The sequence below is a fragment of the Hyperolius riggenbachi genome, chromosome 2, assembly GCF_040937935.1.
Source record: "Hyperolius riggenbachi isolate aHypRig1 chromosome 2, aHypRig1.pri, whole genome shotgun sequence".
NCBI classification, from domain to species: Eukaryota; Metazoa; Chordata; class Amphibia; order Anura; family Hyperoliidae; genus Hyperolius; species Hyperolius riggenbachi.
This window is the reverse complement of record NC_090647.1, coordinates 147,638,549-147,648,153: the sequence shown is the minus strand read 5'-3', so window position 1 is coordinate 147,648,153 and position 9,605 is coordinate 147,638,549. Positions and strand designations below refer to the sequence as shown.

The 9,605-nt window shown below is 62.1% G+C and overlaps 26 non-coding genes and 21 pseudogenes across 26 annotated transcripts; all 47 read left to right on the top strand.

The window, feature by feature from the left end:
• Positions 1 to 141: 141 nt before the first annotated feature.
• On the top strand, positions 142 to 260 carry LOC137555371 (5S ribosomal RNA). Its single transcript, XR_011028059.1, has one exon. It is a non-coding gene; the product is annotated as a 5S ribosomal RNA (ribosomal RNA).
• An 83-nt stretch (positions 261 to 343) lies between these two features.
• Positions 344 to 462, top strand: LOC137548493 (5S ribosomal RNA). The gene has a single exon (XR_011026711.1). It is a non-coding gene; the product is annotated as a 5S ribosomal RNA (ribosomal RNA).
• Positions 463 to 545: 83 nt separating this feature from the next.
• On the top strand, positions 546 to 664 carry LOC137555370 (5S ribosomal RNA). Its single transcript, XR_011028058.1, has one exon. It is a non-coding gene; the product is annotated as a 5S ribosomal RNA (ribosomal RNA).
• Positions 665 to 747: 83 nt separating this feature from the next.
• On the top strand, positions 748 to 866 carry LOC137556649 (5S ribosomal RNA). The gene has a single exon (XR_011029290.1). It is a non-coding gene; the product is annotated as a 5S ribosomal RNA (ribosomal RNA).
• Positions 867 to 949: 83 nt separating this feature from the next.
• LOC137550890 (5S ribosomal RNA) lies at positions 950 to 1,068 on the top strand (annotated as a pseudogene).
• Positions 1,069 to 1,151: 83 nt separating this feature from the next.
• On the top strand, positions 1,152 to 1,270 carry LOC137548481 (5S ribosomal RNA). The gene has a single exon (XR_011026710.1). It is a non-coding gene; the product is annotated as a 5S ribosomal RNA (ribosomal RNA).
• Positions 1,271 to 1,353: 83 nt separating this feature from the next.
• LOC137555369 (5S ribosomal RNA) lies at positions 1,354 to 1,472 on the top strand. The gene has a single exon (XR_011028057.1). It is a non-coding gene; the product is annotated as a 5S ribosomal RNA (ribosomal RNA).
• Positions 1,473 to 1,555: 83 nt separating this feature from the next.
• On the top strand, positions 1,556 to 1,674 carry LOC137550607 (5S ribosomal RNA). Its single transcript, XR_011026942.1, has one exon. It is a non-coding gene; the product is annotated as a 5S ribosomal RNA (ribosomal RNA).
• An 83-nt stretch (positions 1,675 to 1,757) lies between these two features.
• On the top strand, positions 1,758 to 1,876 carry LOC137558660 (5S ribosomal RNA; annotated as a pseudogene).
• An 83-nt stretch (positions 1,877 to 1,959) lies between these two features.
• LOC137548470 (5S ribosomal RNA) lies at positions 1,960 to 2,078 on the top strand. Its single transcript, XR_011026709.1, has one exon. It is a non-coding gene; the product is annotated as a 5S ribosomal RNA (ribosomal RNA).
• An 83-nt stretch (positions 2,079 to 2,161) lies between these two features.
• Positions 2,162 to 2,280, top strand: LOC137550490 (5S ribosomal RNA). Its single transcript, XR_011026926.1, has one exon. It is a non-coding gene; the product is annotated as a 5S ribosomal RNA (ribosomal RNA).
• Positions 2,281 to 2,363: 83 nt separating this feature from the next.
• On the top strand, positions 2,364 to 2,482 carry LOC137558658 (5S ribosomal RNA; annotated as a pseudogene).
• An 83-nt stretch (positions 2,483 to 2,565) lies between these two features.
• On the top strand, positions 2,566 to 2,684 carry LOC137548459 (5S ribosomal RNA). Its single transcript, XR_011026708.1, has one exon. It is a non-coding gene; the product is annotated as a 5S ribosomal RNA (ribosomal RNA).
• Positions 2,685 to 2,767: 83 nt separating this feature from the next.
• LOC137555367 (5S ribosomal RNA) lies at positions 2,768 to 2,886 on the top strand. Its single transcript, XR_011028056.1, has one exon. It is a non-coding gene; the product is annotated as a 5S ribosomal RNA (ribosomal RNA).
• An 83-nt stretch (positions 2,887 to 2,969) lies between these two features.
• Positions 2,970 to 3,088, top strand: LOC137547950 (5S ribosomal RNA; annotated as a pseudogene).
• Positions 3,089 to 3,171: 83 nt separating this feature from the next.
• LOC137548447 (5S ribosomal RNA) lies at positions 3,172 to 3,290 on the top strand. Its single transcript, XR_011026707.1, has one exon. It is a non-coding gene; the product is annotated as a 5S ribosomal RNA (ribosomal RNA).
• An 83-nt stretch (positions 3,291 to 3,373) lies between these two features.
• On the top strand, positions 3,374 to 3,492 carry LOC137558946 (5S ribosomal RNA; annotated as a pseudogene).
• An 83-nt stretch (positions 3,493 to 3,575) lies between these two features.
• LOC137557761 (5S ribosomal RNA) lies at positions 3,576 to 3,694 on the top strand (annotated as a pseudogene).
• An 83-nt stretch (positions 3,695 to 3,777) lies between these two features.
• On the top strand, positions 3,778 to 3,896 carry LOC137548435 (5S ribosomal RNA). The gene has a single exon (XR_011026706.1). It is a non-coding gene; the product is annotated as a 5S ribosomal RNA (ribosomal RNA).
• An 83-nt stretch (positions 3,897 to 3,979) lies between these two features.
• Positions 3,980 to 4,098, top strand: LOC137558945 (5S ribosomal RNA; annotated as a pseudogene).
• Positions 4,099 to 4,181: 83 nt separating this feature from the next.
• LOC137547669 (5S ribosomal RNA) lies at positions 4,182 to 4,300 on the top strand (annotated as a pseudogene).
• An 83-nt stretch (positions 4,301 to 4,383) lies between these two features.
• On the top strand, positions 4,384 to 4,502 carry LOC137557760 (5S ribosomal RNA; annotated as a pseudogene).
• An 83-nt stretch (positions 4,503 to 4,585) lies between these two features.
• LOC137548423 (5S ribosomal RNA) lies at positions 4,586 to 4,704 on the top strand. Its single transcript, XR_011026705.1, has one exon. It is a non-coding gene; the product is annotated as a 5S ribosomal RNA (ribosomal RNA).
• An 83-nt stretch (positions 4,705 to 4,787) lies between these two features.
• LOC137555366 (5S ribosomal RNA) lies at positions 4,788 to 4,906 on the top strand. The gene has a single exon (XR_011028055.1). It is a non-coding gene; the product is annotated as a 5S ribosomal RNA (ribosomal RNA).
• An 83-nt stretch (positions 4,907 to 4,989) lies between these two features.
• On the top strand, positions 4,990 to 5,108 carry LOC137558229 (5S ribosomal RNA; annotated as a pseudogene).
• Positions 5,109 to 5,191: 83 nt separating this feature from the next.
• LOC137555365 (5S ribosomal RNA) lies at positions 5,192 to 5,310 on the top strand. The gene has a single exon (XR_011028054.1). It is a non-coding gene; the product is annotated as a 5S ribosomal RNA (ribosomal RNA).
• An 83-nt stretch (positions 5,311 to 5,393) lies between these two features.
• Positions 5,394 to 5,512, top strand: LOC137557246 (5S ribosomal RNA; annotated as a pseudogene).
• Positions 5,513 to 5,595: 83 nt separating this feature from the next.
• LOC137555363 (5S ribosomal RNA) lies at positions 5,596 to 5,714 on the top strand. The gene has a single exon (XR_011028052.1). It is a non-coding gene; the product is annotated as a 5S ribosomal RNA (ribosomal RNA).
• An 83-nt stretch (positions 5,715 to 5,797) lies between these two features.
• On the top strand, positions 5,798 to 5,916 carry LOC137549350 (5S ribosomal RNA; annotated as a pseudogene).
• An 83-nt stretch (positions 5,917 to 5,999) lies between these two features.
• On the top strand, positions 6,000 to 6,118 carry LOC137548471 (5S ribosomal RNA; annotated as a pseudogene).
• An 83-nt stretch (positions 6,119 to 6,201) lies between these two features.
• LOC137551572 (5S ribosomal RNA) lies at positions 6,202 to 6,320 on the top strand (annotated as a pseudogene).
• Positions 6,321 to 6,403: 83 nt separating this feature from the next.
• On the top strand, positions 6,404 to 6,522 carry LOC137548411 (5S ribosomal RNA). The gene has a single exon (XR_011026703.1). It is a non-coding gene; the product is annotated as a 5S ribosomal RNA (ribosomal RNA).
• An 83-nt stretch (positions 6,523 to 6,605) lies between these two features.
• On the top strand, positions 6,606 to 6,724 carry LOC137555362 (5S ribosomal RNA). The gene has a single exon (XR_011028051.1). It is a non-coding gene; the product is annotated as a 5S ribosomal RNA (ribosomal RNA).
• An 83-nt stretch (positions 6,725 to 6,807) lies between these two features.
• On the top strand, positions 6,808 to 6,926 carry LOC137550372 (5S ribosomal RNA). Its single transcript, XR_011026913.1, has one exon. It is a non-coding gene; the product is annotated as a 5S ribosomal RNA (ribosomal RNA).
• Positions 6,927 to 7,009: 83 nt separating this feature from the next.
• LOC137558657 (5S ribosomal RNA) lies at positions 7,010 to 7,128 on the top strand (annotated as a pseudogene).
• Positions 7,129 to 7,211: 83 nt separating this feature from the next.
• LOC137549733 (5S ribosomal RNA) lies at positions 7,212 to 7,330 on the top strand (annotated as a pseudogene).
• An 83-nt stretch (positions 7,331 to 7,413) lies between these two features.
• LOC137548400 (5S ribosomal RNA) lies at positions 7,414 to 7,532 on the top strand. Its single transcript, XR_011026702.1, has one exon. It is a non-coding gene; the product is annotated as a 5S ribosomal RNA (ribosomal RNA).
• An 83-nt stretch (positions 7,533 to 7,615) lies between these two features.
• LOC137555361 (5S ribosomal RNA) lies at positions 7,616 to 7,734 on the top strand. Its single transcript, XR_011028050.1, has one exon. It is a non-coding gene; the product is annotated as a 5S ribosomal RNA (ribosomal RNA).
• Positions 7,735 to 7,817: 83 nt separating this feature from the next.
• Positions 7,818 to 7,936, top strand: LOC137557685 (5S ribosomal RNA; annotated as a pseudogene).
• An 83-nt stretch (positions 7,937 to 8,019) lies between these two features.
• On the top strand, positions 8,020 to 8,138 carry LOC137548388 (5S ribosomal RNA). The gene has a single exon (XR_011026700.1). It is a non-coding gene; the product is annotated as a 5S ribosomal RNA (ribosomal RNA).
• An 83-nt stretch (positions 8,139 to 8,221) lies between these two features.
• LOC137555360 (5S ribosomal RNA) lies at positions 8,222 to 8,340 on the top strand. The gene has a single exon (XR_011028049.1). It is a non-coding gene; the product is annotated as a 5S ribosomal RNA (ribosomal RNA).
• Positions 8,341 to 8,423: 83 nt separating this feature from the next.
• On the top strand, positions 8,424 to 8,542 carry LOC137547668 (5S ribosomal RNA; annotated as a pseudogene).
• An 83-nt stretch (positions 8,543 to 8,625) lies between these two features.
• Positions 8,626 to 8,744, top strand: LOC137557759 (5S ribosomal RNA; annotated as a pseudogene).
• Positions 8,745 to 8,827: 83 nt separating this feature from the next.
• LOC137557147 (5S ribosomal RNA) lies at positions 8,828 to 8,946 on the top strand (annotated as a pseudogene).
• An 83-nt stretch (positions 8,947 to 9,029) lies between these two features.
• On the top strand, positions 9,030 to 9,148 carry LOC137555359 (5S ribosomal RNA). The gene has a single exon (XR_011028048.1). It is a non-coding gene; the product is annotated as a 5S ribosomal RNA (ribosomal RNA).
• An 83-nt stretch (positions 9,149 to 9,231) lies between these two features.
• Positions 9,232 to 9,350, top strand: LOC137558227 (5S ribosomal RNA; annotated as a pseudogene).
• Positions 9,351 to 9,433: 83 nt separating this feature from the next.
• Positions 9,434 to 9,552, top strand: LOC137555358 (5S ribosomal RNA). The gene has a single exon (XR_011028047.1). It is a non-coding gene; the product is annotated as a 5S ribosomal RNA (ribosomal RNA).
• The last annotated feature ends 53 nt before the right edge of the window (positions 9,553 to 9,605 follow it).

The window sequence follows — 9,605 nt, the reverse complement described above, 5'->3', positions numbered from 1 at the left end:
TCAGGCCTGGTTAGTAGCTGCATGGGAGACCGGCTGTGAACCCCAGGTGCTGCAGGCATTGTTTTGGGTTTGAGGCCCAATGGCTATGAGCACGCGTGGGAAGCCTCACCTTCAAGGCGCCGGAACGGCGCCCTGGAGGTTGCCTGCGGCCACACTAAGCCGAAAGCGCCCGCTCTCGTCAGATCGCGGAAGCTAAGCGGCTTCAGGCCTGGTTAGTAGCTGCATGGGAGACCGGCTGTGAACCCCAGGTGCTGCAGGCGTTGTTTTGGGTTTGAGGCCCAATGGCTATGAGCACGCGTGGGAAGCCTCACCTTCAAGGCGCCGGAACGGCGCCTTGGAGGTTGCCTGCGGCCACACTAAGCCGAAAGCGCCCGCTCTCGTCAGATCGCGGAAGCTAAGCGGCTTCAGGCCTGGTTAGTAGCTGCATGGGAGACCGGCTGTGAACCCCAGGTGCTGCAGGCATTGTTTTGGGTTTGAGGCCCAATGGCTATGAGCACGCGTGGGAAGCCTCACCTTCAAGGCGCCGGAACGGCGCCCTGGAGGTTGCCTGCGGCCACACTAAGCCGAAAGCGCCCGCTCTCGTCAGATCGCGGAAGCTAAGCGGCTTCAGGCCTGGTTAGTAGCTGCATGGGAGACCGGCTGTGAACCCCAGGTGCTGCAGGCGTTGTTTTGGGTTTGAGGCCCAATGGCTATGAGCACGCGTGGGAAGCCTCACCTTCAAGGCGTCGGAACGGCGCCTTGGAGGTTGCCTGCGGCCACACTAAGCCGAAAGCGCCCGCTCTCGTCAGATCGCGGAAGCTAAGCGGCTTCAGGCCTGGTTAGTAGCTGCATGGGAGACCGGCTGTTAACCCCAGGTGCTGCAGGCGTTGTTTTGGGTTTGAGGCCCAATGGCTATGAGCACGCGTGGGAAGCCTCACCTTCAAGGCGCCGGAACGGCGCCCTGGAGGTTGCCTGTGGCCACACTAAGCCGAAAGCGCCCGCTCTCGTCAGATCGCGGAAGCTAAGCGGCTTCAGGCCTGGTTAGTAGCTGCATGGGAGACCGGCTGTGATCCCCAGGTGCTGCAGGTGTTGTTTTGGGTTTGAGGCCCAATGGCTATGAGCACGCGTGGGAAGCCTCACCTTCAAGTCGCCGGAACGGCACCTTGGAGGTTGCCTGCGGCCACACTAAGCCGAAAGCGCCCGCTCTCGTCAGATCGCGGAAGCTAAGCGGCTTCAGGCCTGGTTAGTAGCTGCATGGGAGACCGGCTGTGAACCCCAGGTGCTGCAGGCATTGTTTTGGGTTTGAGGCCCAATGGCTATGAGCACGCGTGGGAAGCCTCACCTTCAAGGCGCCGGAACGGCGCCCTGGAGGTTGCCTGCGGCCACACTAAGCCGAAAGCGCCCGCTCTCGTCAGATCGCGGAAGCTAAGCGGCTTCAGGCCTGGTTAGTAGCTGCATGGGAGACCGGCTGTGAACCCCAGGTGCTGCAGGCGTTGTTTTGGGTTTGAGGCCCAATGGCTATGAGCACGCGTGGGAAGCCTCACCTTCAAGGCGCCGGAACGGCGCCTTGGAGGTTGCCTGCGGCCACACTAAGCCGAAAGCGCCCGCTCTCGTCAGATCGCGGAAGCTAAGCGGCTTCAGGCCTGGTTAGTAGCAGCATGGGAGACCGGCTGTGAACCCCAGGTGCTGCAGGCATTGTTTTGGGTTTGAGGCCCAATGGCTATGAGCACGCGTGGGAAGCCTCACCTTCAAGGCGCCGGAACGGCGCCCTGGAGGTTGCCTGCGGCCACACTAAGCCGAAAGCGCCCGCTCTCGTCAGATCGTGGAAGCTAAGCGGCTTCAGGCCTGGTTAGTAGCTGCATGGGAGACCGGCTGTGAACCCCAGGTGCTGCAGGCGTTGTTTTGGGTTTGAGGCCCAATGGCTATGAGCACGCGTGGGAAGCCTCACCTTCAAGGCGCCGGAACGGCGCCTTGTAGGTTGCCTGCGGCCACACTAAGCCGAAAGCGCCCGCTCTCGTCAGATCGCGGAAGCTAAGCGGCTTCAGGCCTGGTTAGTAGCTGCATGGGAGACCGGCTGTGAACCCCAGGTGCTGCAGGCATTGTTTTGGGTTTGAGGCCCAATGGCTATGAGCACGCGTGGGAAGCCTCACCTTCAAGGCGCCGGAACGGCGCCTTGGAGGTTGCCTGCGGCCACACTAAGCCGAAAGCGCCCGCTCTCGTCAGATCGCGGAAGCTAAGCGGCTTCAGGCCTGGTTAGTAGCAGCATGGGAGACCGGCTGTGAACCCCAGGTGCTGCAGGCATTGTTTTGGGTTTGAGGCCCAATGGCTATGAGCACGCGTGGGAAGCCTCACCTTCAAGGCGCCGGAACGGCGCCCTGGAGGTTGCCTGCGGCCACACTAAGCCGAAAGCGCCCGCTCTCGTCAGATCGTGGAAGCTAAGCGGCTTCAGGCCTGGTTAGTAGCTGCATGGGAGACCGGCTGTGAACCCCAGGTGCTGCAGGCGTTGTTTTGGGTTTGAGGCCCAATGGCTATGAGCACGCGTGGGAAGCCTCACCTTCAAGGCGCCGGAACGGCGCCTTGGAGGTTGCCTGCGGCCACACTAAGCCGAAAGCGCCCGCTCTCGTCAGATCGCGGAAGCTAAGCGGCTTCAGGCCTGGTTAGTAGCTGCATGGGAGACCGGCTGTGAACCCCAGGTGCTGCAGGCATTGTTTTGGGTTTGAGGCCCAATGGCTATGAGCACGCGTGGGAAGCCTCACCTTCAAGGCGCCGGAACGGCGCCCTGGAGGTTGCCTGCGGCCACACTAAGCCGAAAGCGCCCGCTCTCGTCAGATCGCGGAAGCTAAGCGGCTTCAGGCCTGGTTAGTAGCTGCATGGGAGACCGGCTGTGAACCCCAGGTGCTGCAGGCGTTGTTTTGGGTTTGAGGCCCAATGGCTATGAGCACGCGTGGGAAGCCTCACCTTCAAGGCGCCGGAACGGCGCCTTGGAGGTTGCCTGCGGCCACACTAAGCCGAAAGCGCCCGCTCTCGTCAGGTCGCGGAAGCTAAGCGGCTTCAGGCCTGGTTAGTAGCTGCATGGGAGACTGGCTGTGAACCCCAGGTGCTGCAGGCATTGTTTTGGGTTTGAGGCCCAATGGCTATGAGCACGCGTGGGAAGCCTCACCTTCAAGGCGCCGGAACGGCGCCCTGGAGGTTGCCTGCGGCCACACTAAGCCGAAAGCGCCCGCTCTCGTCAGATCGCGGAAGCTAAGCGGCTTCAGGCCTGGTTAGTAGCTGCATGGGAGACCGGCTGTGAACCCCAGGTGCTGCAGGCATTGTTTTGGGTTTGAGGCCCAATGGCTATGAGCACGCGTGGGAAGCCTCACCTTCAAGGCGCCGGAACGGCGCCCTGGAGGTTGCCTGCGGCCACACTAAGCCAAAAGCGCCCGCTCTCGTCAGATCGCGGAAGCTAAGCGGCTTCAGGCCTGGTTAGTAGCTGCATGGGAGACCGGCTGTGAACCCCAGGTGCTGCAGGCGTTGTTTTGGGTTTGAGGCCCAATGGCTATGAGCACGCGTGGGAAGCCTCACCTTCAAGGCGCCGGAACGGCGCCCTGGAGGTTGCCAGCGGCCACACTAAGCCGAAAGCGCCCGCTCTCGTCAGATCGCGGAAGCTAAGCGGCTTCAGGCCTGGTTAGTAGCTGCATGGGAGACCGGCTGTGAACCCCAGGTGCTGCAGGCGTTGTTTTGGGTTTGAGGCCCAATGGCTATGAGCACGCGTGGGAAGCCTCACCTTCAAGGCGCCGGAACGGCGCCTTTGAGGTTGCCTGCGGCCACACTAAGCCGAAAGCGCCCGCTCTCGTCAGATCGCGGAAGCTAAGCGGCTTCAGGCCTGGTTAGTAGCTGCATGGGAGACCGGCTGTGAACCCCAGGTGCTGCAGGCATTGTTTTGGGTTTGAGGCCCAATGGCTATGAGCACGCGTGGGAAGCCTCACCTTCAAGGCGCCGTAACGGCGCCCTGGAGGTTGCCTGCGGCCACACTAAGCCAAAAGCGCCCGCTCTCGTCAGATCGCGGAAGCTAAGCGGCTTCAGGCCTGGTTAGTAGCTGCATGGGAGACCGGCTGTGAACCCCAGGTGCTGCAGGCGTTGTTTTGGGTTTGAGGCCCAATGGCTATGAGCACGCGTGGGAAGCCTCACCTTCAAGGCGCCGAAACGGCGCCTTGGAGGTTGCCTGCGGCCACACTAAGACGAAAGCGCCCGCTCTCGTCAGATCGCGGAAGCTAAGCGGCTTCAGGCCTGGTTAGTAGCTCCATGGGAGACCGGCTGTGAACCCCAGGTGCTGCAGGCGTTGTTTTGGGTTTGAGGCCCAATGGCTATGAGCACGCGTGGGAAGCCTCACCTTCAAGGCGCCGGAACGGCGCCCTGGAGGTTGCCAGCGGCCACACTAAGCCGAAAGCGCCCGCTCTCGTCAGATCGCGGAAGCTAAGCGGCTTCAGGCCTGGTTAGTAGCTGCATGGGAGACCGGCTGTGAACCCCAGGTGCTGCAGGCGTTGTTTTGGGTTTGAGGCCCAATGGCTATGAGCACGCGTGGGAAGCCTCACCTTCAAGGCGCCGGAACGGCGCCTTGGAGGTTGCCTGCGGCCACACTAAGCCGAAAGCGCCCGCTCTCGTCAGATCGCGGAAGCTAAGCGGCTTCAGGCCTGGTTAGTAGCTGCATGGGAGACCGGCTGTGAACCCCAGGTGCTGCAGGCATTGTTTTGGGTTTGAGGCCCAATGGCTATGAGCACGCGTGGGAAGCCTCACCTTCAAGGCGCCGGAACGGCGCCCTGGAGGTTGCCTGCGGCCACACTAAGCCGAAAGCGCCCGCTCTCGTCAGATCGCGGAAGCTAAGCGGCTTCAGGCCTGGTTAGTAGCTGCATGGGAGACCGGCTGTGAACCCCAGGTGCTGCAGGCGTTGTTTTGGGTTTGAGGCCCAATGGCTATGAGCACGCGTGGGAAGCCTCACCTTCAAGGCGCCGGAACGGCGCCTTGGAGGTTGCCTGCGGCCACACTAAGACGAAAGCGCCCGCTCTCGTCAGATCGCGGAAGCTAAGCGGCTTCAGGCCTGGTTAGTAGCTGCATGGGAGACCGGCTGTGAACCCCAGGTGCTGCAGGCATTGTTTTGGGTTTGAGGCCCAATGGCTATGAGCACGCGTGGGAAGCCTCACCTTCAAGGCGCCGGAACGGCGCCCTGGAGGTTGCCTGCGGCCACACTAAGCCGAAAGCGCCCGCTCTCGTCAGATCGCGGAAGCTAAGCGGCTTCAGGCCTGGTTAGTAGCTGCATGGGAGACCGGCTGTGAACCCCAGGTGCTGCAGGCGTTGTTTTGGGTTTGAGGCCCAATGGCTATGAGCACGCGTGGGAAGCCTCACCTTCAAGGCGCCGGAACGGCGCCTTGGAGGTTGCCTGCGGCCACACTAAGCCGAAAGCGCCCGCTCTCGTCAGATCGCGGAAGCTAAGCGGCTTCAGGCCTGGTTAGTAGCTGCATGGGAGACCGGCTGTGAACCCTAGGTGCTGCAGGCATTGTTTTGGGTTTGAGGCCCAATGGCTATGAGCACGCGTGGGAAGCCTCACCTTCAAGGCGCCGGAACGGCGCCCTGGAGGTTGCCTGCGGCCACACTAAGCCGAAAGCGCCCGCTCTCGTCAGATCGCGGAAGCTAAGCGGCTTCAGGCCTGGTTAGTAGCTGCATGGGAGACCGGCTGTGAACCCCAGGTGCTGCAGGCGTTGTTTTGGGTTTGAGGCCCAATGGCTATGAGCACGCGTGGGAAGCCTCACCTTCAAGGCGCCGGAACGGCGCCTTGGAGGTTGCCTGCGGCCACACTAAGCCGAAAGCGCCCGCTCTCGTCAGATCGCGGAAGCTAAGCGGCTTCAGGCCTCGTTAGTAGCTGCATGGGAGACCGGCTGTTAACCCCAGGTGCTGCAGGCGTTGTTTTGGGTTTGAGGCCCAATGGCTATGAGCACGCGTGGGAAGCCTCACCTTCAAGGCGCCGGAACGGCGCCCTGGAGGTTGCCTGCGGCCACACTAAGCCGAAAGCGCCCGCTCTCGTCAGATTGCGGAAGCTAAGCGGCTTCAGGCCTGGTTAGTAGCTGCATGGGAGACTGGCTGTGAACCCCAGGTGCTGCAGGCATTGTTTTGGGTTTGAGGCCCAATGGCTATGAGCACGCGTGGGAAGCCTCACCTTCAAGGCGCCGGAACGGCGCCCTGGAGGTTGCCTGCGGCCACACCAAGCCGAAAGCGCCCGCTCTCGTCAGATCGCGGAAGCTAAGCGGCTTCAGGCCTGGTTAGTAGCTGCATGGGAGACCGGCTGTGATCCCCAGGTGCTGCAGGTGTTGTTTTGGGTTTGAGGCCCAATGGCTATGAGCACGCGTGGGAAGCCTCACCTTCAAGTCGCCGGAACGGCACCTTGGAGGTTGCCTGCGGCCACACTAAGCCGAAAGCGCCCGCTCTCGTCAGATCGCGGAAGCTAAGCGGCTTCAGGCCTGGTTAGTAGCTGCATGGGAGACCGGCTGTGAACCCCAGGTGCTGCAGGCATTGTTTTGGGTTTGAGGCCCAATGGCTATGAGCACGCGTGGGAAGCCTCACCTTCAAGGCGCCGGAACGGCGCCCTGGAGGTTGCCTGCGGCCACACTAAGCCGAAAGCGCCCGCTCTCGTCAGATCGCGGAAGCTAAGCGGCTTCAGGCCTGGTTAGTAGCTGCATGGGAGACCGGCTGTGAACCCCAGGTGCTGCAGGCGTTGTTTTGGGTTTGAGGCCCAATGGCTATGAGCACGCGTGGGAAGCCTCACCTTCAAGGCGCCGGAACGGCGCCTTGGAGGTTGCCTGCGGCCACACTAAGCCGAAAGCGCCCGCTCTCGTCAGATCGCGGAAGCTAAGCGGCTTCAGGCCTGGTTAGTAGCAGCATGGGAGACCGGCTGTGAACCCCAGGTGCTGCAGGCATTGTTTTGGGTTTGAGGCCCAATGGCTATGAGCACGCGTGGGAAGCCTCACCTTCAAGGCGCCGGAACGGCGCCCTGGAGGTTGCCTGCGGCCACACTAAGCCGAAAGCGCCCGCTCTCGTCAGATCGTGGAAGCTAAGCGGCTTCAGGCCTGGTTAGTAGCTGCATGGGAGACCGGCTGTGAACCCCAGGTGCTGCAGGCGTTGTTTTGGGTTTGAGGCCCAATGGCTATGAGCACGCGTGGGAAGCCTCACCTTCAAGGCGCCGGAACGGCGCCCTGGAGGTTGCCTGCGGCCACACTAAGCCGAAAGCGCCCGCTCTCGTCAGATCGTGGAAGCTAAGCGGCTTCAGGCCTGGTTAGTCGCTGCATGGGAGACCGGCTGTGAACCCCAGGTGCTGCAGGCGTTGTTTTGGGTTTGAGGCCCAATGGCTATGAGCACGCGTGGGAAGCCTCACCTTCAAGGCGCCGGAACGGCGCCTTGGAGGTTGCCTGCGGCCACACTAAGCCGAAAGCGCCCGCTCTCGTCAGATCGCGGAAGCTAAGCGGCTTCAGGCCTGGTTAGTAGCTGCATGGGAGACCGGCTGTGAACCCCAGGTGCTGCAGGCATTGTTTTGGGTTTGAGGCCCAATGGCTATGAGCACGCGTGGGAAGCCTCACCTTCAAGGCGCCGGAACGGCGCCCTGGAGGTTGCCTGCGGCCACACTAAGCCGAAAGCGCCCGCTCTCGTCAGATCGCGGAAGCTAAGCGGCTTCAGGCCTGGTTAGTAGCTGCATGGGAGACCGGCTGTGAACCCCAGGTGCTGCAGGCGTTGTTTTGGGTTTGAGGCCCAATGGCTATGAGCACGCGTGGGAAGCCTCACCTTCAAGGCGCCGGAACGGCGCCTTGGAGGTTGCCTGCGGCCACACTAAGCCGAAAGCGCCCGCTCTCGTCAGATCGCGGAAGCTAAGCGGCTTCAGGCCTGGTTAGTAGCTGCATGGGAGACTGGCTGTGAACCCCAGGTGCTGCAGGCATTGTTTTGGGTTTGAGGCCCAATGGCTATGAGCACGCGTGGGAAGCCTCACCTTCAAGGCGCCGGAACGGCGCCCTGGAGGTTGCCTGCGGCCACACTAAGCCGAAAGCGCCCGCTCTCGTCAGATCGCGGAAGCTAAGCGGCTTCAGGCCTGGTTAGTAGCTGCATGGGAGACCGGCTGTGAACCCCAGGTGCTGCAGGCATTGTTTTGGGTTTGAGGCCCAATGGCTATGAGCACGCGTGGGAAGCCTCACCTTCAAGGCGCCGGAACGGCGCCCTGGAGGTTGCCTGCGGCCACACTAAGCCGAAAGCGCCCGCTCTCGTCAGATCGCGGAAGCTAAGCGGCTTCAGGCCTGGTTAGTAGCTGCATGGGAGACCGGCTGTGAACCCCAGGTGCTGCAGGCGTTGTTTTGGGTTTGAGGCCCAATGGCTATGAGCACGCGTGGGAAGCCTCACCTTCAAGGCGCCGGAACGGCGCCTTGGAGGTTGCCTGCGGCCACACTAAGACGAAAGCGCCCGCTCTCGTCAGATCGCGGAAGCTAAGCGGCTTCAGGCCTGGTTAGTAGCTCCATGGGAGACCGGCTGTGAACCCCAGGTGCTGCAGGCGTTGTTTTGGGTTTGAGGCCCAATGGCTATGAGCACGCGTGGGAAGCCTCACCTTCAAGGCGCCGGAACGGCGCCCTGGAGGTTGCCAGCGGCCACACTAAGCCGAAAGCGCCCGCTCTCGTCAGATCGCGGAAGCTAAGCGGCTTCAGGCCTGGTTAGTAGCTGCATGGGAGACCGGCTGTGAACCCCAGGTGCTGCAGGCGTTGTTTTGGGTTTGAGGCCCAATGGCTATGAGCACGCGTGGGAAGCCTCACCTTCAAGGCGCCGGAACGGCGCCTTGGAGGTTGCCTGCGGCCACACTAAGCCGAAAGCGCCTGCTCTCGTCAGATCGCGGAAGCTAAGCGGCTTCAGGCCTGGTTAGTAGCTGCATGGGAGACCGGCTGTGAACCCCAGGTGCTGCAGGCATTGTTTTGGGTTTGAGGCCCAATGGCTATGAGCACGCGTGGGAAGCCTCACCTTCAAGGCGCCGGAACGGCGCCCTGGAGGTTGCCTGCGGCCACACTAAGCCGAAAGCGCCCGCTCTCGTCAGATCGCGGAAGCTAAGCGGCTTCAGGCCTGGTTAGTAGCTGCATGGGAGACCGGCTGTGAACCCCAGGTGCTGCAGGCGTTGTTTTGGGTTTGAGGCCCAATGGCTATGAGCACGCGTGGGAAGCCTCACCTTCAAGGCGCCGGAACGGCGCCTTGGAGGTTGCCTGCGGCCACACTAAGACGAAAGCGCCCGCTCTCGTCAGATCGCGGAAGCTAAGCGGCTTCAGGCCTGGTTAGTAGCTGCATGGGAGACCGGCTGTGAACCCCAGGTGCTGCAGGCATTGTTTTGGGTTTGAGGCCCAATGGCTATGAGCACGCGTGGGAAGCCTCACCTTCAAGGCGCCGGAACGGCGCCCTGGAGGTTGCCTGCGGCCACACTAAGCCGAAAGCGCCCGCTCTCGTCAGATCGCGGAAGCTAAGCGGCTTCAGGCCTGGTTAGTAGCTGCATGGGAGACCGGCTGTGAACCCCAGGTGCTGCAGGCGTTGTTTTGGGTTTGAGGCCCAATGGCTATGAGCACGCGTGGGAAGCCTCACCT